The sequence below is a fragment of the Arachis hypogaea genome, chromosome 15 (genome assembly GCF_003086295.3).
Source record: "Arachis hypogaea cultivar Tifrunner chromosome 15, arahy.Tifrunner.gnm2.J5K5, whole genome shotgun sequence".
Classification (NCBI taxonomy): domain Eukaryota; kingdom Viridiplantae; phylum Streptophyta; class Magnoliopsida; order Fabales; family Fabaceae; genus Arachis; species Arachis hypogaea.
The window spans coordinates 128,290,407-128,304,292 of NC_092050.1; positions in this window are offsets into that span (position 1 = coordinate 128,290,407).

The window sequence follows — 13,886 nt, forward strand, 5'->3', positions numbered from 1 at the left end:
TATAATTGGGATGCTTTGGATATATAAGGAGTTTAAAGGAAACCAGATATCACTCTTCATAGGTCCTCTCCTGAATGGAGTGCAGGTGACAGCACAAAATCCTGAGAAAAGTGGAACATTTGTGACTAATAGAGAGCAAGTATGTCATATAAAGGTTATAGTCTATAGTTGAGGCTTTAGAATTTTTCTTGCATTTTGCTTGGTTTCACAGATGCTGTGAAACAGTTAGCTGCTGTTATTTGTTGGTTGTCTTTTTGGTGCTATGGATTTTCTATTTTATCTTGAGATTATGTTTAGGTGATGAACTTAACTCCAGGGAGAGGTGAGAAAGTATTTAAAAAATTGGAATAGTATCTCTAGTTAAAATTTAGGTGTATGCTACTCTGTTGATTGAATCAGTGCACAGGTCAATTCAACTAATTGACTTATTGTTCTTTCTTGCAATTGAACTAATATGTCATGTCAGAGTTGTTTGCGTCAATTGACCTATTTTGTTAGTTACAGATTAGAATGGAACCAAATAAAAATGGCACATTATAAGGGTTTAGGTGGAAGGTCCAAATCAGTGGTGTGTTGCAACATGGGTTAAAGAAATTTATCTGCAATACTGTTGAATTTCCCAGCCGACTTTGCTAAATCACATGTAATTTATTTAGAACTTGTAATTTTTAATTTTTTATCTTAATAGAGTCATTAAATATAAGAAAATCTCTGGTCCTCTGGTCATCAAATTAAGAATCAATATGAAGAGAGATTTGCATTATCCATGCACCTAGAATTTTTTTTATAAGGTTTGAAGCAATTAAACATCATCTGTATCCAAAGGATAACTCCACCTATGTTACACTTGCGGTACATAGCCAGTCCCAAGCCCGGATAAAGGAGGAGGGTTGTGTTAGATCTTCGACAACCAACATAAAAATATAGTCGAATCCCCATGACATGAATCAAAGACATTATTGCGCTAAAGCTAGGTCATTGCCCGGAATCAACACGCTGTATGGCTCGAGTATGGTGTCAAATGAGAAAGAACCGCTGCATCGGTGTCCGGATGTAGTGTTAAATGAGCAAGAGTTCTTGTGTTTTCGTGAACGGATGAGGGTAAATAAGCTAGTTCACAAAGTAAAAGGTAAAGGTCGGAGTGATAGAAGGTTGAGATTTGGGACATGGAATATAGGCACTCTAACAGGAAAGTCCATGGAGGTGGTGAACACTATGACAAGGAGGAAGATTAACATTATGTGCCTACAAGAAACAAATGGGTTGATGCGAAGGCTAGGGAGTTAGATACTTCCGGTTTCAAACTTTGGTATACAGGAAAGGTGAAGAATAGGAATGAGGTTAGAATAATTGTGGATAAGCAGTGGAAGAAGGACGTGGTGGATGTTAAGAGGGTGGGAGATCGGATCATCTCTATCAAACTTGTGGTGGAGGGAGGTGCTTTCCATGTGATTAGCGCCTATGCACCGCAAGTGGGTTCGGACGAACAACACAAGATAAGGTCTTGGGAGGATCTAGAGAGTTTGGTTCAAGACATACCTTTAGGAGACAAGATTTTCTTAGGAGGAGATTTAAATGGCCATGTTGGGAGAGAAGTGACTGGATATGGGAGTATTCACGGAGGTCATGGGTTCGGGGTGATCAATGCCGAGGGTAAAACTATTTTGGACTTTTTCTCAACCTTTGATCTTCTCATCGCAAATACATGTTTTAAAAAGAGAGACGAACATCTTATAACCTATAAGAGTGGCATGACAAGCTCTCAAATTGACTTCTTCTTATTGAGGAGAGTCGACCGAAAATTTTGCATTAATTGTAAAATTATCCTGGGAGAGAGTTTGACAACACAACATAGGGTGCTCGTCATGGATTTTCGCGTTGAGCAAAAGTTGAGGAAAAGTCATCATACGAAGAACCCAAGGACGAAGTGGTGGCGGATGAAAGGTGAGGAACAAAGAAGCTTTCTAAGACGAGTAGGAGAAGAGGCAAAGTGGGATGGGAATGGAAGCGCGAAAGATATGTGGATGGAGATGGCAGAAGTTATTAGAAGAACAGCAAAAGAAAGCTTTGGTGAATCTAAAGGAATAGGACCACGAGACAAGGAGTCCTGGTGGTGGAATGCGAGTGTACAAGATAAGATAAAGATAAAAAGGGAGTGCTTTAAAGAGTGGTCTCTATGCTGCAACGCAGATAACTGGGAAAAATATAAGGCGGCTAAGAAAGAGACAAAAACGGCTGTAAGTGAAGCAAGAAGAAGAGAATATGAAGGTCTCTACCAGTCTTTGGGCACGAAAGAAGGAGAAAAAGGTATATATAGAATCGCAAAGAGCCATGAAAGAAGAATGAGAGATTTGGATCAGGTTAAGTGCATAAAGGATAAGGATGGAGAAGTGTTGGCTCAAGAGGAGAAGATTAATGAAAGGTGGAAGAGCTACTTCTACGAGTTATTTAATGAGGGACAGAAGACTCTTCCAAGCCTTGGTCGGTTATGCACAAGGAAAGAATTTCAAAACTTTGACTACTATCGGAGGATCTGAGACTTCGAGATAAAAAAGGCTCTAAAGCAGATGAAAAATGGCAGGGTAGTAGGACCTGATAATATTCCGATTGAGGTTTGGAAGGGTCTTGGAGAAAAAGGCATCAACTGGTTAACCAAGCTTTTTAATGAGATTTTAAGGTCAAAGAAGATGCCTGATGAGTGGAGAAAGAGCACCTTGGTACCTATCTACAAGAATAAGGGGGATATACAAAGTTGTGGAAACTATAGAGGGATCAAGCTTATGAGTCATACCATGAAGTTATGGGAAAGGGTGATAGAACGGAGGTTAAGAAAAGAGACACAAGTAACAGAAAACCAATTTGAATTTATGCCAGGCAGATCTACCACTGAAGCGATATACCTTTTAAGAAGGATGATGGAGAGGTATCGTAGTAATAAAAAGGATCTACATATGGTGTTTATTGATTTGGAAAAAGCGTATGATAAAGTTCCAAGGGAGGTCTTATGGAAGGTTTTAGAAAAGAGGAGAGTAAGGATCGCATATATTCGTGCAATTAAAGACATGTATGATGGGGCCACAACTAGTGTGAAGACTCAAGGTGGTGTGACAGAAGAATTTCCTATTGGTATAGGATTACACTAAGGATCATCCTTAAGTCCATATCTTTTCACTTTAGTCTTGGAAGTACTTACAGAGCACATCCAAGAGCCTGTGCCATGGTGCATACTTTTTGCCGATGATATCATCTTTATGGGAGAGTCAAGGGAAGACCTAAATAAGAAGTTGGAGTTATGGAGAGAAGCTCTAGAAATGTATGGTCTGCACATAAGCCGTAGCAAGACGGAATATATGGAATGTAAGTTCAGTCTGAGAAGGGAAAACCCTAATAGAAGGGAAAACCCTAAAAGTTAAAAGTTTTAAGTATCTTGGGTGTATCATACAGGATAATGGAGAGATTGAACAGGATGTAAATCATAGGATCCAAGCAGGTTGGTCAAAATGGCGGAGTGCATCTAGTTTTATATGCGACAAAAAAGTGCCTTTAAAATTTAAAGGTAAATTATATCGCACACTATAAGACCGGCTATGCTTTATGGTACGGAGTGTTGGGCGGCTAAAGGGGAGCACGAACATAAGCTGAGTGTGGTAGAGATGAAGATGTTGAGATGGATGAGTGGTCATACGCGATTGGATAAAATAAGGAACGAAGATATAAGGGAGAGAGTTGGAGTAGCACCCATTGTGGAAAAGATGGTTGAATCGCGTCTCAGGTGGTTTGGACATGTGAGAAGAAGACCGATAGAACATCCAGTCAGGAGGGTGGATGAGATGGAAGATGGACAAAGGGCAAAAGGCAGAGGAAGACCTAAGAAGACCATCCATGAAGTGGTCAAACGAGATCTACATGTAAACGGTCTCTCTGTAGACATAATATATGACAGAGCATAATAACATCGTTTGATTCATGTAACCGACCCCACTTAGTGGGATAAGATTTTGTTGTTGTTGTTGTATCCAAAGGACAAAGCTTATCACGTTTGCTTTTCTTTTTTCTTTTATTTTATTATTTAATTATATATATGTTCAATAAACTTATAATTTTTTGTGTTAATAGTCATCAAATATGACTTGTATATAATATTTTTCCATAAGTATTATCCATATTTAAAAGTTGTCTTTTCTCTTTTTACTTTGCAGAGAGAATAATTTAATTTACATATACACAACTATTTGACAAAAACATATTCACAAAGTTATTAATAGTGCCACGAAGTTATCATTTAAAAGAGTTAATTATAATTTTTTTTTGTAGTGTCTTTTTAGAATACTGTATTTTTTTTAGTTGCACTGATTCATTCATATCAAGGTATTTAATGTCCAAAAATTGGAATACAAACCTGAAAACATACGCTGGGTGAGTCACTTCTTCTATATATCATAGTTTCTTATATGTCAAGACTGCTAGTATTTCTTTGCATATAAATTAGTTGTGTTCCCAACATAACATAGAGATTTGGGGTTAATATTCGTAAATTGTGATTGGGAAAAAGAAAAAATTAAGCTAGCTAGTCAATTATGGGTATGTCTAAAATGAGCTCAATATTTATGTGCTTATTGAATGTGTCATATTTATATAGACCATTAGATTTGTTTAGATTAAAATCAAAGGCTAATATAAAAGAAGAGCATTGATGGGCTCTAATAAATACAGAATATCATAGTACATAAATAAATATTTTAAATGACAATACTTTAATACACAATACTTTAAATGACAACATAATTTTTTATTCTTAAATAATTAAATATAAAATATATAAATACAAAATATTTAAATATTTTTATTTATTAAAATTAATTATTATGCAAAATTTTTTATAATATTAAAAAATTATATTAAAATAATATTTTAAACTGTAACATAAAAATATAAAATTATTAAAATTTTATTTTATATTACTTGATAAATAATTCAATTATTATATTCAAAATTTATTAACTAACTACTTTTATTAAAGTATATAATATAATTTTTCATAAAAATATTTTTAAAATATAATTTATTTAAAATATTATATATAATACATGATATATATACGTTGATTATACAATCTTATATATACGTAAATTATATTTTTAATGACATAATAATACACGTAAATGTATATATATAAAAAAATTTACTCTTATCAGTATATAGGAATTAAATTCGTACCTAATGAATAAATTATTATAGAAAAAAAATAAATTTGATAAAATAATTCTATAAGAATTTTTTTTATTTCATTTTTTTTCAGCACACTACCCAAATCAAACTCTCACAGTGAAGTGAAGTATGCTAAAAACTAAACAGGACTTAAGGATCAATTAAACTGGCATTATTCGATATAGAAATATCTGAAATGTGTTAAATAAAATTAATAGTCTAATAAGTAATAACTAACTAATTACTATTAACCTATATATAATAAAATATAATTTATTTAAAATATTATATATAATACATTATATATATATATATATATATATATATATACACACACACGTAGATTATACAATTCTATATATAAGTAAATTATATTTTAAAAATATTTTTATGGAAAATTATATTATATACTTTAATAAAAGTAGTTAGTTAATAAATTTTGAATATAATAATCGAATTATTTATCAAGTAATATAAAATAAAATTTTAATAATTTTATATTTTTATGTTACAGTTTAAAATATTATTTTAATATAATTTTTTAATATTATAAAAAAATTTTACATAATAATTAATTTTAATAAATAAAAATATTTAGATATTTTGTATTTATATATTTTATATTTAATTATTTAAGAATAAAAGATTATGTTGCTATTTAAAGTATTGTGTATTAAAGTATTGTTATTTAAAGCATTTATTTATGTATTATGATATTCTGTATTTATTAGAGCTCATCAATACTCTTCTTTTATATTAGGCTTTGATTTTAATCTAAACAAATCTAATGGTCTATATAAATATGGCACATTCAATAAACACATAAGTGTTGAGCTCATTTTAGACATACCCGTCATGTGGGTAAGGCGGTGGTTGATTGAAATTTATTAAGTTGAAATTGCCAACAAATAATTAAACCCCGGATAGTTGAACTAAATTAAACCTCATGCATACAGTAGTTAGTAGTTTCATGTGGGAAATTATTAAAATATTGGCAACTATGTACTAAGCTAGTTTAACCGAACCATATGAGTTGTAAACTTGTAATTTTAAATTTAATTGTAGCAGTTTGAGTTTGTACCTTTGCAGCAAAATTTAAAGTCCTGTTTCGTTTTCGATTCTCTTCTTCTAATGAGTTCTTATCAGCATCGAACATGTGTTTCCATATTTACGGCAATTATATTCCTATTTCCATTGGATCTTAGTGCATACTGCATATATATATATATATATATATATATAGCTTGACCCTTTCGGTATATAAAACAAAGAAGCATGTCATGGTACGGTTCTGATTTCTGAATCGAAAAAATATGGAACAAAAATATGAACTTTTTCAATATTAAAATTTAAGAAAGCATGGTATCAATTTTTAAATCACTTCACGGATAGTTTTGAAAATACAGTATTACTTTACTGATTATCACTTCATCTGCATTATTATTTTCCTCTCATAATCTGTTTTCCACTGACACCGTCCAAATTTAGATGCAAGCCCTGGGCTCTTGCTAGAAGTATTTTTTATAAAAATAATACTCTAACTCTTTCTCTCTCATTATACAGTAGTTGATTGTTAGAAGATTAATTTGTGTGTTCGTTTAGAAATTTTTGGTGTAATTCCTTTAACTTTTTGTTTGGAGTTCAGGTTAGTGCAATTCTTGTGTTGTAAATTTCATTGATTTCTAAAATATTGTATGATAAATGAAATATTGTTTGTATTGTGTTATTGCTTGTATTGCATTAAAAATATAGAAAATTATATGGTACAGATCTAAATCTGTACAGATTTAAAGATTTGTTTACTTAAACCACATTTTTTAAAGCCACACTTTTCACTTAAAACCGTAGCTCTTCACAAAGAAAAACGTCACCTAATAGAAAAAAGTAAATTAGAAGATTTAAGAGAAGAAATAATTAAGTTATCAAAATTAATAGATCAAAAATTAATGATTTTAACTAATGTTAACTGTAATGACACCGAATTCTTAAAATCAATACAAAATGATTTTTCTCAAAATCTTTATTTTACTATAAGTTTTATTGAAGGACTTCAAAAACCTGAAAAAACTTATTTTTCACACGGAATTTCTAAGAAATGTTACCATGGAAATGATTCCCCGCATCTTTATCATACTTTTAACCCACAATTAAATTCTATAGTAGATATGCTTGAAGAAATATTAGTATCTATAAAATTTCAAAGAAATAAGGAAAAAGAAAATCCCAAAGAAGAAAAATTTCAAAATATAATCAACACATCCTAGATTATTCAAGTGACGAAGAACCAGCAATTCCAATACAAGTAAAAAATGAAGCTGGATCATCTAGGGATAATCAATCTCAATTTAAATGGGAAACAGGTTTTGATAATTATGCTTTTAAAAAAGGATTTATAAATAAAGACTCAAAATATACAAAAACACCATCAAAATACGTTCCTAAAATCCAGGAAATGGAAGGAGAAAGAATGCTCGATTTAGACTGTAAAAAGAATGAAAAAGAAATTTTCGAAAACTGGTTGAATTCCTTCTTATTAGAAGCCTTTACTAATCCAAAACTTAATGAATTATCTGGAAGAGATATTTGGAATTACATAGGGTTTCATACTAAAGGAGCTATAAGAGATTATATGACATCAATAGAAAACCAAATAATAGAAGAATTAGCAACAAAAACAACAGCTTATGATAAGATATTATATATAATGATGATTCTATATAAAGAATTTTTTGGAAAAAATATTATAGATCATAAACAAGAAGTCTATAATAAAGAATATCAAGAAGCAAAAAATCATTTAGCTAACATTCAGATATATGATCTATGTAATGTGGAGTCTTATATATGTGAATATAGAATACATTATTACAAATTAAAAGAAGAAGATAAAAATCATTATCTTAGTATGTATATAACAAAACTTCCATATCCTGCTAATGAATTTATTATGGGAAGATTTATAAGAGAAATAAATAGAGGAACAATTGAAAATAATTTTGGTGGAGCAACCTCTGCAATAAGAGAGGAAATAAAAGAACGTTGTATGCAAGAAGCAACTCAAAAAAGATTTGCAAATATAATTAGAATTTGCTGTCAGGATAATGAAGAGATACCTCAAAAATATGGTCTTAATAAAAATTTTCAAAGAAAAAGAAAATATCAATTTAGAAAAAGAAAATACTATCCAAACTGGAGAAAAAAGAGGTATTTTAGAAAAAGAAATAACAATAAAAACAAAAGACAAAAAAGTGATTATTGCCCGAATAAAAAAGAAAATTGTAAGTGTTGGTATTGCCAAGAAGAAGGACACTATGCAAATGAATGTCCGAAAAAGAAGGATAAAAAGGATCTTACTAAACAAATAGAAATTGCTAAGTCCTGTTTCATGGAACCATTAGAAGAATCTGATGATAACTTAGACTATATTTTTGAATATGTCTCGGAAACAGACTCAGAGACTGAGTAATAATGCTACATTTATTACTATAAAAATAACAGAAAAGTTTATAAATGCTTTCATAGATTCTGGAGCAACGCAATACTTTGCTAGTTCAAACATAAAACTTGATTGGAAAAAATTAAAGAAACCATTAAGAGTTAGAATAGCTGACAAATCAATACATAAAATTAACCAAAAAGCAGAGATGGTTGAAATTTTTATTCAAAATTATAGGTTCATTGTTCCATCTATATATATGTTAGACTCTGGAATGGATTTTATCATAGGAAATAATTTTTTAAAGCTATATCATCCATTCATTCAAGAATTAACATATATAGTTTTAAAAGCACCACACGATTCTTCAATAAATCAAAAATCAAAACGTATAAAAATACCAACTACCACTATAGATAAGATCTTAAAATTTAAAATATTTTCTATATTAGAGACATGTTATTTAAATTTATACTTTCAGATAAATATCCCAAAAAATAGTCTTGAAATAAAGATAGAAGAACTTTTGGATGAAATTTGTGCTGAAAATCCTTTAGATGTTAAAAATACAAATAACGAATTAGTAAGTATTAAATTAAAAGATCTTACAAAAGAGATAAATGTTCCAAATAAAATTCCTTATTCCGCAAGAGATAGAGAAGAGTTTTCATTAGAATGTAGAGATCTTTTGGAAAAAGGAATTATAAGATTAAGTAAAAGTCCTCATGCGGCTCCAGCCTTTTATGTCGAAAACAATAATGAAATTAAAAGGGGAAAATGAAGAATGGTTATTAACTATAAGAAGATGAATGAAGCAACTATTGGTGATGCTCATAAACTTCCAAGAAAAGATTCTATTTTAGAAAAAATCAAAGGAGCAACTTGGTTTTCATCTCTTGATGCAAAATCAGGATATTGGCAGCTTCGTTTAGACGAAGAAACAAAGAAATTAACTGCTTTTACTTGCCCAACAAAAGAATCAACAAGTGTGTTACTCTATGAATGGAATGTATTACCATTCGGATTAAAACAAGCCCCAGGTATTTACCAAAGATTTATGAAAGAAAATCTAAAAGAGTTAAATGAATTTGTTTTAGTGTATATTGATGATATACTAATTTTTACAAAACAGGATAGAGAAGATCATCTTCAAAAATTATTAATAGTTTTAAAAAGATGTAAAGAAAAAGGATTAGTTCTTAGAAAAAAGAAAGCAAGAATAGCAAAACAAGAAATAGAATTTCTTGGATTAATTCTATCTACTCAAGGAAAACTAAAACTTCAACCAAATGTCCTAGAAAAGGTAAATTTATTTCCTAATAAAATAGAAGATAGAAAACAATTACAAAGATTTTTAGGATGTATAAATTATATTTCTGATCAAGGATTTTTAAAGAATATAACAGAATACACTAAAAGCTTATTTCCAAAAATAAGTACTAAAAAAGAATGGAAATGGGATGAAAAAGATAGTATGCAAATTCAAAGGATTAAAGAATTATGTGAAAAACTTCCAGAACTTTATATTCCAGAAGAAAATGACTACTTAATAGTAGAAACAGATGCTTCAGACATAACCTGGTCAGGATGTCTAAAAGCTAAGAAAGCTATAAAAAGTTTGGAACAAGGAAAAGAATCACTAGATTCTAAAGATTCCCTAAAGGAATTACTTTGCAGGTATATTTCAGGAACTTTTACTCCAACAGAACAGAGATATACCACTCATGAAAAGGAAACTCTAGCAGCAATTAAATCTCTTAAGAAATGGAAAATTGATTTACTACCAAGAGAATTTACATTAAGGACAGATTCAAGCTACCTAACAGGTTTCATACGATATAATTTAAAAGTTAATTATAATCATGGACGATTGGTAAGATGGCAATTATTTTTGTTACAATATCCAATAAAAATTGAATATATTAAGGGTGACAAAAATGTTATTGCAGATACATTAACAAGAGAATGGAGTTTGTCTACAACGCATTAGATCAAGAAATTCAAAAATATGAGCAAGAGCTCGAAAAATGCAAGCATTGTCAGCAAATAAGGACACAGATCCAATCCCTCAAGAAGGCCATCGAAGCAATGAAATTAACACAACAAGCAGAAACATCAGAGTTCAGCCAGCTAAGCATGGTGGACAAATCAGGTGAAGAAAAAATTTCAAAAAATAAAACAATTGCTGAAATCATTAAAAAATCCACCCAAGATAAAAAATATTATGTAATTTATAATGGCCCCATGAAAGGAGTATATGATGCCTGGGAAAAAGCAGCACCATTCACACACCAGTCAAAGATAATTCATAAAGGAGGGTTCCTAACACTGGAAGAGGCAAAGAAATCCTTCAAGGAATATGAAGCTCTCCATCCAGAGCAAACCCTAAAAAGAGCAGATAAAGCTCCAATTCAAACCCAGAGAACAGGGATAATAAGAAACATTCCTACAAGGGCTGAAATCAAGGAAAAGAAAAGGGTCTGTAGATCTAATCTCAAAGAAACCCTTAACATAGTCGTGAATTGGACTGAAGAAAAAAGGGCAATTTTGGGATATTATCCTGTTGCCAAAGAACAGCTAACAAAGCTGGTTATATTTCCAGATGCTTCCCCATCTGACACCTATCAGTTTTTCCAGTATGGATTAATTGATACAATCTTAATTTTTAATGATCTAAAAATTATTAATGAGTTTCCTGCAGGATTCGTTGATGCAGTAAAGAGATTTAAAAATATGATTGACAATGTAAATCCAAGGGATATATCCCTAAAATTTACAAACAGTCAACCTATTTTTAATGAAGAAGAAGAATGCTTGGTTCCAGCACACCAAGTAATATTCATGTCCGTCTTCCCAGGAAATTTTCAACCAATTGATCAAATTCAAGATTTAACAATTTACAGTCATGAAGAAAGGCTAGCCAGCACATTAGCAAGGGTCTTTGAAAGAACTCAAAAAATAACGAAGGAATCTCACACAAGGATTAATTATAAAAGTAGAAATAATCTGCTTGTGTCCAGTAAAAAAAATGAAATTGAAGAAAGAGAGATGAGACTCTTGGTAGAATTTGAATCAGCATTCTACAACTTATCTGGACTTTTAGAAAAGCTCCCTGAAGGGATAAAGAGGAATCTCTGCTATTTGATAAAAGACAGAGAAGACCACAAGTGCCAACTATGTGCCTCAGAGTTATCTGAAGAAAGCAATAATGAAACGGAATCAACTCACATGATGAAGGAAGAAGACAAAACATCTGACGATCACATGATAAAAGAAGAGGACAGCACATCTGAAGCATCTCTCAACATTATTGCATAGTGACGTAAGCACTTAGGTCATAGAGCACCAACAATGTAGCTGGTGAAAGAGAACAAACAATGACGTAAGAAATGACGTCATAAGAAGGGTAAGGATGGGAATTGTCCATCAAACCCAACTATTATAAATAGGCTGCTTAGGCAAATGTAAAGCATCAGACAATAGGAAGCAGGAGGCTAAGAGTACTCATATGCTAGGAGAGCAAGGAGGAAGCTGCCGAGGCGATTCTATAGTCTGAGGAAGAATCCCCTTAGGGAAAAATAGTTCTAAACTCCCCTCTGGAGTTAGTATCTACAATCTCCCCTCTGGAGATAAAAACCCCTTATGTAAAATATACTGAATAAAGGAAGTTTTTCTCCAGAAAGGTACATCTTCATTCTAGTCTTTCAATTATGAATTATTTAGAAAGTTTAGAATTAACAGAAGAATCTGATTATTATAGATTAACTGCTTTATTAGATAATGAAAAGCAGGCTATTCTAAAAACAGAATTAAATCTCAAATCAAATGAAAATTTTAATAAACAAAATCTTTTAAAAGAAGTTTTTAACAGAAAAAATATAATATACTATGGAAAAATTCAACTTGAAGCTCCTATAAAAATAAAATCTGCCAATAGAGAACTTGAAATAGCTTTGATAAATAATGAAGAATTGAGTAAACAGATTGAGAAAATTAAGGATCAACAAAAAAGATCTAAAATTGGATGGATTCATATTAGTACTATACAAGTCTTAATTAAATCTACATATATGAAAGGAATTAATTCACCAATAAGTTTAGCAATCTGTGACAAAAGAATTACTGATGACCCAATAGATCAAATAATTGGAATTGTTCATGGAAATTTGGCAAACGTAAATGTTAAATTTAATGCCCATCTTGGATATGCTATACCTTTATCAACTGAAAATCTTGGAAGATCTGTAAGTTTGGCTTATAAATTTCATAGAAAGAATCTAATGGAACAAGATGATGAACCATTTTCAATTACATATGCAATAAATTATGCTTTAACAAATAGCCATCATAGTATAATATTTAAAAACAGAGAAAGAATTTATGTCGATGAATTATTTCAAAAAATTGTAAAAACAGAAATACCAAAATATAAAGCTATTGAAAACTCAGTTCTATTACTAAAAGAACCATCAGGAAAATTGGTTTCATCAAATTTTCAAATAAGAGAATCTAAAATTAATAGTCACTTAAGTTTATCTAAGTTAAAGATTAAAGAAGAAGATTCTGAAATAAAAGAATTAACAAAAAAGGTCGAAAAATTAAATGAAACCCTAAATACTAAATTATGACAATAAATAAAGAAGAGATATATGTAACTTATCAAGATAAGAAACAAGAGCTCTTTGAAAGAGAAAATCGTTTGAATTATTTACAGTTCTCTGAAATAAATCAAAGAGCATTTAAAGCTCTAAAAATAATCTATGACAAGTTAAAAAGAGAAGTTGAAGAATTAGAAAAATTAATAGAATCTCTAGAAAAAAGTGATGAAGCAATGATAGAATTTGCAGAAATTCTAAAATAAATAATGAAGCATACAAAGATCGAAAGACCAGAAAATAAAATAAAAGAAAAAGAGCGAAAAAATTAAAAAGTAAAATAAAGGAGTATAAAAAGGAATTAAATAATCTTCAGATCGAAATTGATGACCTTATAATAAAAAGGATAGAAATAAGAATAAATATAAACAAGTTGGAATTAAACTTAAAAAATTTATAAATGCCTGAAAAACTATATTATGACTTAAAAGAATTAAAGCTGTTAAAAGAAAAAATGGAGAATGAGGTTGAAAAATTAAAAAGATATTTAGAAACAACGGAAAGTGTAGAAATAAAAGAAGTTTTTGAAGATTTGAAAAAATATATTAAAGAAAAAGACAAACAGATAAAAGATTTTATAAATAATA